The sequence below is a fragment of the Ochlerotatus camptorhynchus genome, unplaced genomic scaffold, assembly GCF_037179485.1.
Source record: "Ochlerotatus camptorhynchus isolate MF236.1 unplaced genomic scaffold, CSIRO-AGI_Acam_v1.1 ptg000406l, whole genome shotgun sequence".
Classification (NCBI taxonomy): domain Eukaryota; kingdom Metazoa; phylum Arthropoda; class Insecta; order Diptera; family Culicidae; genus Ochlerotatus; species Ochlerotatus camptorhynchus.
In genome coordinates this window covers 88501-105081 of record NW_027040892.1, presented here as the reverse complement: position 1 = coordinate 105081, position 16581 = coordinate 88501, and the positions used below count along the sequence as shown (strand labels likewise).

Sequence of the window (16581 nt, the reverse complement as noted above, 5' to 3'; positions counted from 1 at the left end):
AGTAAGACGGCGAAGATGGTTTGCCGGTTTCCTGGCTATAGAAGGGAAAGTTTCTTAGGGAAGCAGAGACTCAGCCACGAGAGTGAGCAACTTTGTAACCAATTTCTAGTTTTCTTGAACTTTGCCAGGATCTTGCTTCTTGATAGGTATGGTATGATAGGTACTTTTTGCTCTATTGTGTGGGAACGTAAACTTGGATGGATGGATGGATAGATTTTGGCTTTAGTTTGGTAAGTTTTAGTTGAAATTAAATAAACCAAACAAAGGCTCGAGTAATAGGGACGGCGAAACTTAGATGAAAGTTTGTTATTAAGAAGGAATAACTAAAGTATTTCTTTGCCATCATTAAACCAGGCTTCACTTGCAAGAAAAAAAATAGATAATTGGAATTAAGAATCGCTGCTCTGTTGCAATGTACTGTCACAGAATTAACTTAAAAAATCACTTATCATTATGTTCAAAATAATCTTCACACGAAGATCCATTCTACTATTAATATGGCATTATCTTAGTACTCGTCATCCAACAGTTGAGCATCTATCACAATTCAAGGTGTATTCCTTGAATTTTTGTATTACACTTAGAACGTTTGATGTTTTTGACCAAGCTATTTTGCATTAAAAGCCTTCTTACCTTTCTTCTTACAATTCCGATGGAAATCATCATAGCATTCTCTAAAAGTATTTTTTTGAAATTCTCATGGAATTGTGCTTCTAATTAACTTTGCATTCTCCTCATAAGCTACTTAAGTTCCTCCTATGAGTCCCATCGAAAGACTACTTTGACTTACGTATTAATTCTCCAAGAAATCGGCATGCAATTCCCTTTGACAAAGTTTCTTTGAATGCTCGTCTGGATTTGCACAAAGATCAAAATGAATGGAGCTTGAAATGCGCTAACTATTCTCTTTATACAAATTCTGAAAATTGATTACTTTGATGGTTATGGTCACTAACGTGCTCAGAGCTGGTAAATATCACGGCCGTCATGTGACGATGAGAAAACAGGTCCTCTCACTATCACGAGACGAAACTACCCATCATTAGCTTTCTTGTCATTTTTCAATGATCAAGCACTCATGAGAATAATTCTTATGCGGTTTTGACATCCACATTTCTAACTTCTTTAGATGAATTTAAGCAAACAACCGTATGTAATCGGTAGAGTGAATATGCTATTAAGATTTCCTCGGTACAAGTAACTTTAATAGCATTAAATGAGCTAGTAATTACGATGAACTCAATATTGTCACGTTCTGTCATAACAAAAAATACGATGAGATTTTGAAGAAAATCTCTTTTTCTCATCCAATGATAGTGACAGAAGTATCTCTGTAAATATCGCGTGAGATCTTTCATTGAAAATGACATTTGCCAGCCCTGAACGTGCTTATGATCATCAGGAAGGAGAAAGATATTTGGTTCGACTTCTGTTGTTATTAAAGACCAAATACACCTCTGCATCTCCACGGCAGAAGGCAAAAATGGTTTCCACCAGGCTACCGGGCTCCTTAAATCACATGAAAGAATGACGATCTTTTAAGGGCAAGCTTCTTCTTCTTCTTCTTCTTCAAGCTTTTTTCTTATCGCATATTAGCTTATTGCGCGTTATAAATGCACTGCCACACTTATTGATCGAGAACTTTCGATGCCAATTCCAATTTGTTTATGGTGTGGCAAGCACAATAATACTCTATGCTCAGGGAAGTTGAGAACATTTCCAAACCGAAAGATTCCCTCGACCGGACCAGGTTTTGAACCCACCGCCTCCAGCTTAGTAATACCGTACCTTTACTGACTAGGCTTAGATTTTTTTATTTATTGGAAAAAGTATCAAAAAGCTAAAAAAAATAAATTATTAGATAAAAATTACGTGTCAACCATTTTATCTAAGTCATCATGGCAAAAAGTTGGACTCAAGCTTTCGGTTATGTTTACAGTTCAAGTTTCTTTCATGATGAGATGGAAAAAATATAATTACATGAATTATGAATCTAATAATAATAAATAGACTATCTGCTGATTTTTAGCATTATTTGCTTTCTGTTAACAATTCCCGCTTCTGATTTCAGTTCCTTGAAACTCAATCCAAACTGATTGAGAACCTCGAAAACCCAACCTTCCGGGAAGCTGTGGCTCATCAATTTAAAACCACCCAGCAATGCAGATAATTTCATTGGACAATTGCCGGAAATTGATTTTTTCTTCTCCATCACTCCTGATCCCGTTTCAACGGTATATACGAACTCCGGAAGTGGCCATTATAACCTACCACCCCACCCATTACCCCCTTTGCAGCAGTCAATCGATTCGCCTTACCCACCGAGAATTATTCACACATTTTATTAGCCATTAGTTTCAATTATTTTCAATTTTCTATCCCGTTCAACATCCGGTTCAAATTTGCGCAAAAGTCTGTCGCTGCTGCCCGCATGGACCATAGGCTTACAGAGATGGCCGGAAATTTGTTCCCTTCCCCATTCATCCGCCACAATTCCCGCCCACATAAAAAGGCACAAATTTCCCAGCCTTGTAAAATCGTTGCAGCAGCCAAAACCAAACACACACGGAAGAGTGCTGGATTTTGAGCTTTCCAACTTCCACCGGGATTTGTAAAGCATCAAGTTAAAGTTGAATGAATATTTATACATAATCGTGGCCACGAACGAACGCCTGCATGGGTACACCAAATGGCAAACGCATTCGATCTGAGTGCGAAATTTTATTCGTTCCCATTCATCTTTCGGTCGGAAAGCTTTTCCCCTTTTTATTTCCTCTGGCCGAAGGGAGCTTGGACTAGTTGGTGACCTCGTCGTACGTGATGCACGGGGAACGATTGAGCAGCCGGAGCCCGCGAGTGGCCCGAGGCCTTGTGAAAATCCCACAGGACTGCCGCGTTCTCTTCTCTGCCATCTGCTGTGTTGTGGTACAAATGTAAACGGTACGTAGATGCCACCACCGCGTTTCAAATGTTTCGATTTCCTACAGACTTATCACTAGGTTAAGGCCTTTCAGCTGGGCCATGGGTTGGGGCACAGAGTATGAATTTTTCAAAAATCGCGCGCTCCTGCCCATGTTTGCAGAGTGCTTGGGCCAAATTGTTCCACCATTGGTACACGTACACCACTCACCCATCCGCACTGGAGTATGGAGTTGGTAGTCGAGTTGATTTGTTTTACGAGTCTAGAAGCTCCCGTGACGTTACGGGGCGGGATTTGTTTATATTTTATTAACCGCCGGAATTGAGTTGCGGAAGCCATCAGGAATGCATAATGAAACTCCCAAATCGTTTGCTGTAGTCAACTTTTTCCCGAAAAGAGTAAACATTAATTCCATAAAATTCTTTGAAAAGTTCGCTGACAATTGTGCTAGAGAATCTTACATATGCTCGGTTGGGGGTGGCAGTTGGGCCATTCAACCCATTCGTTGTTTGACTTGGACGATAAATCGTTGGCAGTACCAAAGGCCATGTAGGCACAAGGAATGGGTAAAAAGCAAAACAACCTACCGCAACGTGATCCAATTATTGGCTCGTGAGCTTGCGGTCGTTTGCACAACCTTCCTTTTTCACGGTTTATCCTGTTGTTTGCAGCAACCGCTTGGTAGACATGGTTGTTGTTGTCGTCTGCTTCGGGGGACAATGGTGAAAATTGATGGTTCAGCGGCTACGACCTGCTTACCGCTTCGGCTAGAGATTATTTTCCTCGAAAGCCAGACACGGATAACTTCACTCTTTGTACCAAAGGGATTCCGTCCTTTAAATAACGACACTACTCGCTTCTTTACTCGAACATACTTAATAACTCTTTATTCAAAACATTGTTATAATAAATCTTTCCTTATTTCGAAACATCCATGCAGGCTAGGTGGCAAGAATAATGGTTGGCACACCAAGGACCGCTTCTAAGGAAAATCAAGGAGAGCACGCTGTCGTGATGCTTTCCGGCCATTTTCAAAATTGCTGCTTGCAGTGAATGCACGACCAATCGCGGTACACTGCACATAAACATCATCCTCCGATCAAATGAAACCTCAGACCATTCAAAACAAAACACCGAAATCGCTTTTTCGCTTTCGCTGACGGTTGTTTTGAAATCAGATGATTTTCCTCTCGAATACAGGATGAAACTTGTTATGAGAAGGGATAGGGCCTTCAGTTGAAATGCGTAATGCTCTCTGCAGAATGACTGTCATACTAAATGGAAATTCACATGGTATTGGTTCAGCCCCATAACGCAAATCATTCAAAACGATGATGTAAATAATTCTATCGAACGTCATTTGTTGATCTGAGCTGACAAACAAGGTGGAAGCATATGCATCGCTATCAGAGCTGTTACGAACATAGGCAAAGGATGAAAACCAATGTTTGGCTAATTCGTCATCTGGTCCCCATTCACTGCTTGATCGTCAAGCAGTCCAGTCCGGTTTCGTCCGCTCTCTATCTTGAGTATTAGTTTTGTGACATATCGTTCGCGTCTCCCTTTCGCGGTGATAAGTGAAACATCGTTCGATCCCAGTATGGGAAAACCACCGCGTGGTGATGCGGTTGCAAGCTCGTCCGGGAAGCGTTCCCGTCAGGAAATCGCCAACGCTCAGTCGGCCTCGAAAAAGCTGCTGTCCAACAACCAGTACGCCATTCTGGAAAATGGTGATGAACCGGAAATAAAGAAGAAGGAGAATCTACCACCCTTTTTTGCCAAGGGATTCCCACCTGGACTTCGGGAAAACATCGAGAAAGGCTTCATGAAGTGCACCATGCGCCTGTGATCTGAAGGCATCATGCTGATGGTACCAGCAAGGAAGGACTACAAGGCCGTTGAAGTGCTGCTGAAGCAGAAAAAATGGGAGTATTTCTCTCACGACATCGAGGAGGACAAGCCGCTCAAGGTGGTCGTGCGTGGTCTGCCCGATATGGAAATCGCCGCGCTGTCGGATGAGCTGAAGAAGAACGGCCTAAGGCCATCGCAAGTCTTCAGGATGAATCGGCACGACGCCTCCCGCAAGTACCGTGACCAGCTGTATTTGGTCCACCTCGAGCGAAACACAATGTGTTTGAAGGACCTGCAGTGTATTCGGGCGCTTTTCCACATCGTCGTTAAGTGGGAACGCTACCAACCTCGCCCCCGTAACGTCACCCAATGCTCAAACTGCCTCATGTTTGGGCATGGGACCAAAAATTGCCACATGGCTCATCGCTGCAACGAATGTGGCAAGAACACGAACCCCAAGAATGCGAGAGCATAGAGAACGCCGATCCACAATGCGCCAACTGTGGCGCAGCACATCGAGCTACCAGCAAGTCTTGTCCGAAGCGTGCGGAATTCATGGAAATCCGCAAAAGGGCCTCCACGCAGAACAAGCCGGGTCGGAAAAAGGTACCGACACGCAATGAGCAGAATTTCTCCGCCATTAGCCAACGGCGTCCGATTCCGATTCTTCCGCCACTACCGCTCAACAACCGTTTGGCTTCTGCTGCATCGGTCCCGCCAACTGCTGAGGTGCCAAACCATCCGGCTAATCCGAGCCGTCAGTCCTATGAAGCAACGGTTTCGTCCCCTCCCCCGGGTCTATCGTGGCGTCGAGATGATGCCCCACCATCGCATGAAAACGAAGAGCTACTCACAACAGAGGAACTTATTACCATCATGGCAGAAGCAATCATCATCAAGCGCTCCTGCAGAACCAGAACCGAGCAGATTCTTGCTGCATCACGTTTCATCGACAACTGGAACGCTTGCTCGCTCAAGAGCAAGATCATCGAGTTCGTTAACTTCCTCAACAAATAAACCATCGACATTGCCGTTATCACCGAAACCCACCTGAAACCAGAGGTAAACGTCTACCTTCCTGACTTCCGGCTTCTAAGACTAGATCGAACCTGCTCCGGGGGAGGAGGAGTTGCTATTGCTGTAAGGAGAAACATTTGCTGTCGGCTTCTGCCGAGCAGCTGGAAGCTTGGCAGAAGCCAACAGCAGATGTTTCTCCTTACCATCGAAGCTTTAGGGGTAGAAGTCTCCACTCCTGTCGGCCCTATCACCATCATTGCGACGTACTGCCCCAAGCAAATCACCATCAGGGACGGGTCGGCAGCAGACCTACGGAGAGACATCATCAAACTAACTCGACGGCGCGAAAAGTACATCATTGATGGCGACCTGAACGCCAAACACCAGGCTTGGGGCAGTAGTTCACGCAACCAAAACGGCACCATCCTCAACGACGACCTGCAAGAGGCTCGCTACACCATATTAGCGCCGGACTCTCCCACCCGGTTGAGCCGGTCTGGCGTTCACTCCACCATTGACATCCTCATTAGCAACATGGGAGACAACATCTCGCTACCTGTGACCCATCAGGAGCTGAGTTCGGACCACTATCCGGTGGTGGCCGAAATAGGCTCATCTGTCAACCGATTCCAAGCTTCCCGACGCAACTACCATCGTGTCAGCTGGGAGCAGTTCCAACACTGTGTCGACTCCACTGTCGACTACGGTGTCCTTCCGGAGACGCCCGAAGACGTTGACCGGTGTCTGCGTTCCATCGAGGAGGCGATATCCCGGGTCAGGGACCAACACGTGCCAGTATCCAGACAGGTGAGCAATACTCTGAACCTTGATAGAATTACCAAAGATCTCATCAGACTCCCTTAACTCCATCCGAAAGCAATACCAGCGTTCTGGTTTGCGTGTCTTGAAGACCCATTGCAATCGTCTTACAAAAACCATCCAAGCCAGGATGGTGGACCTCAGAAATCAAGATTTTGCTAACAAAATCCGCTCTCTCCCAGATTGTGCAAAGCCCTTCTGGAAACTAACGAAAATTCTTAAAAACAAACCCAGGCCCATTCAACCACTGACCCCACTGGATCGTCCCAGCGACCCAGTGGTTCATCTGATAACTCCTGAAGAGAAGGCTGCCGCGATAGGTCAACATTTCGTCAGCTCCCATAATCTCGGACAAAACATCGTCAGCCCTCATGAATCTGAGGTTGTTGAAAATGCAACCAATCTTCATCAGATTCCTAACATTTTTCCAGAGGAATCCGAGACGGCTGACGAACTGTTGGCCTATATCAAATTATCTAAAAACATGAAGGCCCCAGGTTTCGACAACATCCTGAATCTGGAACTCAAACACTTGAGTTCCAGATTCTACAACCATCTGGCACTGATATTTAACCAGTGCCTCAGACTTGGCTACTTCCCCTCGTGTTGGAAGTCAGCTAAAGTCATACCCATCCAGAAGCCTGGGAAGGATCCGTCCTCTCCTTCAAGTTATCGACCAATCAGCCTTCTCTCAGGGTTATCAAAACTGTTCGAAAGAGCAGTCTACTACCGGCTCCTAACATCTGCCGAACAAAACAACATCTTACTCGAGGAACAGTTTGGTTTTCGTACGACCGTCCACCAGCTGGCTCGAGTGACAAACATTCTGAGACGGAACAGGTCTGTTTCAAAAACATGTACCATGGCGTTGTTGGACGTTGAAAAAGCGTTCGACAATGTCTGGCATGATGGCCTGGTGTTCAAATTGCAGCAGTACGGTCTTCCAATCTTCCTAGTGAAGATAATAAACAACTATCTATCGGACAGGACGTTCCGAGTCTCTCTGAATAGCATCACATCGGATGATTTCAACATCGGTGCCGGAGTTCCACAAGGAAGCATCCTTGGCCTCATTCTATGCAACCTGTTCACCTCCGATATGCCGGCTCTCTCTGATGGTGGATCGTTGTCTCTGTTCGCAGATGACACATCCATCGTCTACAAGGGTAGGGTTATCGGAGCTCTGACTGCCAAACTTCAGAGAGGCCTGGGCGTCCTGTCTGAATATTTCAACAGCTGGAAGATCCGTATCAACGCGACAAAGACCCAGGTCATCATCTTTCCACACTCAAAATCTCCCAGACTTGTTCCGTCTGAAAATAATAAGATCTGCTTAAACGGCTCAGTGGTGGAATGGTCCAAAGAGGTCGTGTACCTCGGGCTAACACTAGACAGCAAGCTTCTTTTCAGGGAGCACGTTGACAAAACCAAAACCAAGTGCAACATCTTGATAAGATCGTTGTATCCACTCATGAACAGGAAGTCTACCCTGTTCCTGAAAAATAAGCTTGCTGTCTACAAACAAATCATCCTTCCCGTAATAGAATACGGGATGCCAATCTAGGAGAGTTGTGCAAAAAGCCACCATCTTAAACTTCAAAGGATCCAGAACAAGATCCTTAAAATGATTCTCAACAGTCCACCACGAACTAGAAACTCTGAGGTCCACCGCCTGGCTGGTCTTCGGACACTGGAGTTACGGAGAGCTGCCTACATCGCAAGGTTCAGAGATTGCTGTAGGCGATCCAACCAATCTGGCACGTTAGGTTAAGATAGGTTAAGTAGGTAGAATAACAAATCAAAACATTCAAACAACATAATTCACAAGAGGAAAATTGAAAAACATTACACAGTAAAACACAACATGTACAACACAAAATCAAAAAGTTCACCAAAGATGAAGAGCCCCTCTGGCTAACCTCTTGCCCTGTATTAGTAATTGTAAACCACATAACAAAAAAATAAAATAAAGAAGAATTTTATAAAATATTTGGCTAATCCGTGGTGGAGGAGGTTTTCTCCACCACGAAAAAGTTTTGAATCCATAATGGAATGGCTTATTATGGCTATGCAGTATGGAATTGTAGATAATCAAATTTTATATCTAATTAAAAGCACTTGCATGTCACACTATTCTTAAATGTTTGTCCTCTGAGTGCCGTATGTTTTATAGCTAATTTTCAAACGAAAATCATCCTGTATTTGGATGACAGTCATATAGATGTTCATCATCTGACGACGAATTCAACCATAAGAAAATTATCCGAAATTCGAATGCATATTGTTAAAGGGCTCGAGCAATGCAATAATCATTGGAAGTATTGCGGATGTTTTGTTTCAGTGTAACTATCGCCAACAGAATGACGAACTCCAATGCAGCGTTGCCACATTTGTTCTAATTTCAATCTGTATTTTCTTCGTAACAATTTTTTTTAATCTGTATCTGGCTGACAAAAATCTGAAAAAAAAATCTGTATAATTTCTTTATTATTGGCTTAGCACGGACCTACATAAACCCCGCTTGAGTTCATTCAAAGTTCGGAAATAATTTGTTCAAAGTTTAGAATCATGAAAAGTGAAGTTTGCTTTCTAAAGAATTTATCTTTTTAAAAGATCTTAAAATCCCAGAATCTTGGGTTTCAAAGTGGTTTGTATCTTTTCTACAAGTCTAAAAACGTCTCCGTAGCGAGAGACTACTTTGAAATTGATTTTTTTAAGACTCATGATTCTTCATTAAATTTTCATGTTCGATCTTTAATTTCTCAATGTCTTCTTATCGAAACAGATTGCAATTTGATTTAAGTTTTTTGGAAAATTAAACGGATATCGAATCAGTTGTTGTTGCTTGAGCCTACATACCTAAGTCTACTCAAAATTTGTTGTTAGTAAATACCTGTAAAACTCTTTGGGATAGTTCCATCTTTCTTGTATTCCTTTGCTACCAATACGTCACCTTTCGACCGAGATAATAAAAACCGAAAATGTTTTAAACAGGTGAGATAGTTTTTGTGACTTATTATTGGTCACAGACGGAAAGAAGTGTTGAGTCCAACCTTAAAATCTTTAGTTTCGACTAGGTACCAAAGGTAAAACGGGGAAATCACTCTATCTCTAAAGCTGGGTTTAGATAGGGCAACTCAATTGATCAAGTCAGTTGAATTCAACTGTCTTGAACGCGAATTGATCGTGTAAACCATGCCATTCAATTGACTTGATCAACTCACTTGAATTGAAAAAAGTTGAACCTGGCTCAACTTTTCAAGCCAATTGATTTCAACTGAGTAGATCATTTGCCTAATATTAACCCAGCTTAACATTAAACAACAGAACAGAAGGGGAAGTGCAAACAAATCGATGAAGCAAAAAGTGGTACGTTTTTCTGCTCCACAAGCGATGCATTGTGATAGCGTTCCATATGGGCTTTCTATGCGCACTCACTCTATGATAGCATGCTGCCTATCTTAACAGCAGGTAGAAGATGCTTTCTACCGATGGGTGCGCTAGTGTTCGCCAATGAAAAGTGGAGCCACTTTCTGATCCGAAGTTCCACTTCTGTTCTGTGTCCAAAAGTCAGATGAAATGATTTTTTTTTTTTCGACTATTAGAAATTAATGCGAGCTTTCTACTGTAAAAATGTCATCTTGTAGGGTGTGCCATTGAGCTTAAAAAAAATTATGTATTAAAATTATTCCACAATAAAGGTAAAACGGGGAGATTGCTCTATCTCTAACACCAAACGTCAGATTGGTATGAAAAAATTTCAGCAATCGAATAGGAATGATTTTTTTCTACAAATAGATGCTAAGGCGAGCTTTTTACTGATAAAATTTCAGCTGAAGGGGCGTGCCATTGCGTTTAAAAAATATGAATTTAAATTATTCCACAACGCAAAATTGCAAACTAAATGTACACTCTCTGTTTTATCAATTGTCTTGCAGTTTGTTACAACACAAACACTTTATTTGGAAGCTAAATCGAATTGATACATTGTTATTTATTCAGATATGACGCTATTCAAATGTCAAAATATTCAGCTAACTCTTCGACATGATGACATGGTTAATCAAACAATTAGGAAGGGAAACTGATAACACTTCAAACCAAAAATCATAAATTCTAACATCTGAACATCTAAAGTTCTTTCACAATTAACACACTAAGTTTTTTCTACCGAGCTCGGCTGGGCAAATCTCGGTAAAAAAAGTTTTATTGAGATCTCAGCAAACAATTCAATTAATTGCTAAGATTCAGCTAAGCATTATCCGAGACTCAGCAATCAAATGTCACTTTTGATGATATCTCAGTGAAACTTATTTTTGCTGAGATTTGCACAGCCGAGCTCGGTAGAAAAAACTTAGTGTGTTAATTGTGAAAGAACTTTAGATGTTCAGATGTTAGAATTTATGATTTTTGGTTTGAAGTGTTATCAGTTTCTCTTCCTAATTGTTTGATTAACCATGTTATCATGGTGGTGTTGGTCAGGAGAAATGTAATTTCTGCAGCTAGAGAATAATGCGTCGTTGATGATGATTTCGAAAACTTTAGAGCAAGCACTGAGTGATGTGATCCCTCGGTAATTTTCGACGTTTCTCTTGTCTCCTTTCTTGTAGATCGGGAACATGAATGACGATTTCAAACGCGTAGGGAACTCCCCCTGCTGTAAGAATAATGAACAGCTTCGAAGGCGGTGTTGTAAGTTCTGAACAGCATCACTTCAGGATGCTTGAGGGGATCCCGTCGGGGCCAGCAGCATTTGAAAATTTCAGCTTCTTGATGGTGGATTCGACGAGGTCTACTGTAACCGAGTTAATCTAAAAATTGAAAGCATCACTGGGAGTATCCCTCACCGCTTCAGCAACTTGGGATAACGAAGCCGTAGTGTCACTGAAAATGCTTTTGAAATGTTCTGCCAGAAGATTACATTTTCCAAAGGAATTGCTGGCGATTCTATCACCCAGGTGAATTTCGACTGGTAGTCCCTCCTCGTTTCGTTTGGTATTCACGAATGACCAGAACTGCTTTGGATTAAGCCGTAAATTAGCCTGCACACGCCTTGTGTAGCTCTTGTAAAGAATGCGGTTATATGTGCGATATTCGTTGCTCGCTGTTGAAAATAATCGTTTGGTGAATGGGTTACGAGTACGACAGTATTTATGGAGGGCCTTCGATCTCAGACGCTTCAAATTCCGTAGTCGAGCATTGGACCATGCGGGTTTGGGAGAGGGTCTCTTCAATGGAACAGAATCAGTTATTGCCCGGCCAACGACCTTAGCGAAGTAGTTGACGGCTTCATCAATAGATGAACACGTGTCAAGGAACTGCCAATCTGCCTGGGCAAGCGAGTGACTCAGCGCGACGAAATCTGCTCTACGAAAGTCGAGCTCATGTACATCAACAGGGAGGTTATCGTAGCGAACAGGAACAGATAGGTTGATGGAAACTTCCAACGCAGGATGATTGGTGTCGAAGCCAATCAAAGGCTCTGGGGCTTCTAGGATAGAACATTCCAGTCCTGCAGCTTTGTTCGCCAGTATCGAGTTGATTTGCGTTAAGCCATGCAGGTTGAAACCATCAAGGAGAGCACAGCAGGATGCGGACATATTCGAGCGAAGAACATCAATGCTAGGAAGATCGTTTGCAAGAACGTTCCATGAGAGCCCAGACTGATTGTAGTCACCAAATACCAGAGCTAGGTCGTTTTGTTCTAGTCGAGAGAACAAGGTACCAATCAAACTGATGTGGTTTGCAATGCTTCTCGAATCAGATTTCCGGTCTGGAGGTAGATACATAGCGCCAATACTTATTGATCTACGAGGCGTCGTTATTTTGACCCACAGCTGCTCTAGAGAAGTGCAAACTGGAACAGGATCGATGCAGGAGCTTAGGTGCTTGGATACCGCAATCAAGGCCCTCCACGCGATTTGGTACTATTCTGGTGGTGGCCGTCGTTTCAAAATGCCGTGAATAGACTGCCAAATAATTGAGATGAATTAATGCGGTCATGGAGGGAAACCTGGCTATGACATCGTAGTCAGAGTCAACGGCAGTCAGGAAAAAATCATCTTTCTTTGTTCGCAGGCCACGAACGTTCTGGTAATACACCAACAGGCGGTCGAACGAAGTCGGTTGGAGGTCTGCAGAATGATCGATCAGCCGAAACGAGCATGGTGGTACTCTGGAACACAGAGAGGGATCAGGAGAAGAACTGTTTTCAACAAACGTATACTTGCCTGATGTAGAAGGTTGGAAGACCCCTTCACCATTCTCAACCACAGGGCCAGAACGACTACGATGGCAGGAATCAGCAAGCGCGACTGGGTTGAGTGGCTCAGGGGCTTCCTTGAGGCAGCAGGCAGCGCGTTCTGGTCTGGGATGTTCCAAAACGTGGCGAGAAAGATCCGGTGCAGTGCTATATGTCCCATCGGTGATGTGGGATTTGAAGCCATCGGAGTATGACGTTTCAGTCGAACCAGCCGGTTGTTGCTCTTGAGGCGGTGCGGCGCTGGAAGCAACCGACGAATCAGGAGCGGAACTGGTGATGACACGAACATACTTGCCTTGAGTTGCGGGTTGGAAGACCCCTTCTCCAAGCCCACACACAGGTCCAGGACGACTACAGGACGATGACTGGATTAATTCGACTGTGGCGGGAGAAGAAGGGGCTTCCGCAGTGAAGAGATATACGTTTCTTTCCGGTTGATCCACATAACATAAATCACGATGCTTTTAGAATCAAAATAAAAGCCAAATAGATCATCTCACGACCACACATATAACGAACTATCAAGTCAAGTAATAGCAAGCCGAATAATGCATTAGCTCCTAAGTAAGATTGAAAGATTCTCTTTGTGGATTTTCTCTTTGCATTCCCACGGCTATGCATAGATGCTTTCAGCTATTTTCAACACATAGTTCGATAAAAGAAGCTAAAGAAGCGCTCTTGTAGCCAAGTTATCGAAAGAGAAAGTCGACGAGGAAAATCGATTAATGCTACTTAGGACCTAATGCATTGTTCGACTTGATAGTTTTTCGAAGGGCCTACAAGGTAAATTAATCTAACTCATAATTTAATCCCGTTCATTCAAATCCGCAAAAAACGTAGGTCAGGAAGTAGTAAATGAGGAAATGTCACGTCAGCTTGATATTCCTCTTTAGATCAATCGGAAGATTGCTTTTAACCATCGTCAAATTCATCCCAGCATCTTCAAATAAACATGAATTAGTTCCCGTAAAGTTTAAAGCAACCAATTACGCATAAAAGCTAGAATGTCGATGCAAACCTTTTTCTTAAATTGAATTTCCAAGCCTCATGAACATCATCGCCACCACAAGTTAATTCCCTTGGTGAGATGTTATTATTTATCAATTTACCCCCTGCTAATTGGTGTAATCCGCTTCTCGGCAGCCTTCCAACGCCAACACCTGATGCTTTGGTAGCTGGTATGTATCGACTAAGAATCCATCCAAGTTTCAGTCCCACCAGCAGTGAAGTCCAAATTCCATCGAGGTCGACCCAAACCTGTCTTGGGGGAGGGTGGTTGCTTCGTGGAAACTCCCGAGAAGCCCGTCATAATAATCATAATAATGCAAACTACCTCACTCAGATCCACGCTCAATTTCACTCGCCGTCGACATCGGTGACGACAACGACATGCTCTTCGCAGAAAATAGATTCATAAACCTGAACATAATAACCTTTCATCATTGGTGATGTATTGCCGTCTCGTCGCCTAAATAGCTGGAGCGGCAGGGCACCAAAATTCCTCAACTTCCATCCACCCACCTACATCGGCGGACGTTCACAGAGCGAAGCTTGTAGCACACCGTTCGGGTCAAAGAGGTTCATTTGACCTGACTTCCCCTGCGCCCCAGCGGTTGGCTGCCTGCTTCTTGGGGAGGGACTGAACTCGGCGGCGTGGCTCAATGCATCACACATCTATACGCGATGTGTATGGAAACCGATTGTGATTGCGTGCCCGAGACCCGACCTGAACAACTCTCGCTGCCACCCTCGAAAGAGGCCATAAATATGATCAATAAATAACAGGCAAATTGAACATCATTAAATTTAATTGCCTATACAAATCAAAAATCATTAGATGTGTTTAATCATTCTCCACTTGTCTGAAGCTGACAGCCGAATGATATCACTATATACTCAAATGTAGAGGGGGAGCAACATGGTGGTATGGTTTTTTTCTGTCTCTCTCTCTCTCTCGTGCTAGCTATGTTAGTTTATATTTTTGGGATGAGCTTTTCGACAGTCTAACAGAGCAATACAGAGAAGCAAACGAACGACGAAACATGAGCGGTGGGTAAGGGGGGAAGGTAGATTTTTAATCACAGACGAACGATGATGATGCTCTCGTTATCGGTGGGCTATCAATTTGAATATGAATAACGATAGGGGCCTGAAGTGATGAATGAAGTGCAGTATGATGTTCTGGCTTGTCGTGTCAAGATACAATGAAGTGACTCACATTTAGCGGAAGAGATTAATTATTTCCTGCAGCAATCGATGGATCCGTATTGGAACTCATTTGATTTTTGGTTATTTTCTTTATTGGCTTAGCTCTGCGAAGGAGGACTTATCATAAATACTTGTTATGACATTTTCAAAAATTATTACACCTGAGGAATTTTATCGTAACTGGATACATTCAGTCTGTTCTGTCATTTCGACCTTTTTACTTTTCAAAATTTTCTGCTGGAGCTTTCTCAAATTATGTGTAATTATTTTGAACCTAAATAGAATATCCTATCCAGAGATTTTGGAGTAGGAGAGTAAATTCTGTTTTATATTCCGTTCGCATTACAGCGTATATCACGTAATATAGGCTGTCTTGCAATGAGCATTCATATATAGGATTTCTAGTAAAAACTAGATGTATGAGTGCTCCTTGCAAGACAGCAAATATCACGTGATATACGCTGTAATGTGAACGGGATTTTAACGGTGCCATTGGTGTAGTCGTAAGCGTAATTGCCTCTCACCCCAGCAGGCCTTCAATCCCGGTTGGCGCCACCAGGATGTTCTGAGGCATAACATCTCTAATCAGGCCTTCCTTCAGAACTACGCCGCTAGAGGCACTTAACTTTTATGTTACTTATGATGGGCGCAATAATATATGGATCTTAAGTCCAACGTGATCCTCGCCATGTAGAAAGTTACTGTCTTCAGCAAAGTTGTTCAAGTGACCAAGTCCTTTCGGATGGTTGCCATATTAGTTCAGAACTCTCTCACTACGCAGCGCTAGTGTGCATATGAGCATTGTATATAAGCTGTATCTCAAAATCCTGGCCATATAGAAGGTTACTGTCTTCAGCAAAGTTGTTCAGTTAATCATGTCCTTTTGTATGGTGTTCATATTAGTTCAGAACTCTTTCACTACGCAGCGCTACTGTGCTTGTGAACTTCCTATATAATCTGTATCTCGAGAACCTGACCATATAGAAAGTTGTTGTCTTCAGGAAAGTTGTTGAGGTAACCAAGTCCTTTCGGATGTTAGTCATATTATTTAAGAACTCTCTCACTACGCAGCGCTAGTGTGCACATGAACTTCTTTAATATGTTATGTGTGGAAATGTGAGGACACAAACCAGAATAGGGATGACGTGTAGAGAGACTAGAAATCGATTTCGGACACCATTTTAAAATCCAAGATGGCGGTGAAATACCCTACAATATGGGTATTTTCGGAAAGGAGATGACGTGTAGAGGCTGGAAATCTATGCCAGACGTTATTTGGAAATCCAAGACGGCGGCCATCAGTTAAAGAAAAACTGGCGTATACCCTACAATATGGGTATTTTCATAAAGGGGATGACGTGTAGAGGCTGGAAATCGATGCCAGACGCTATTTTGAAATCCAAGATGGTGGCCATCAGTTAAAAAAAAACTGTCAAATACCCTACAATAAGGGTATTTTCTGGAAGGGGATGACGGGTAGAGGCCAGAAATCGATGCCAGGCGC

General features: G+C 43.0%; 1 protein-coding gene across 2 annotated transcripts in view; it reads right to left on the bottom strand.

Moving 5' to 3' along the window:
• Syn1 (Syntrophin-like 1) overlaps nucleotides 1-16581 on the bottom strand; it is a 366892-nt gene that overhangs the window by 303278 nt on the left and 47033 nt on the right. The gene's annotated exons all lie outside the window — the stretch shown is intronic.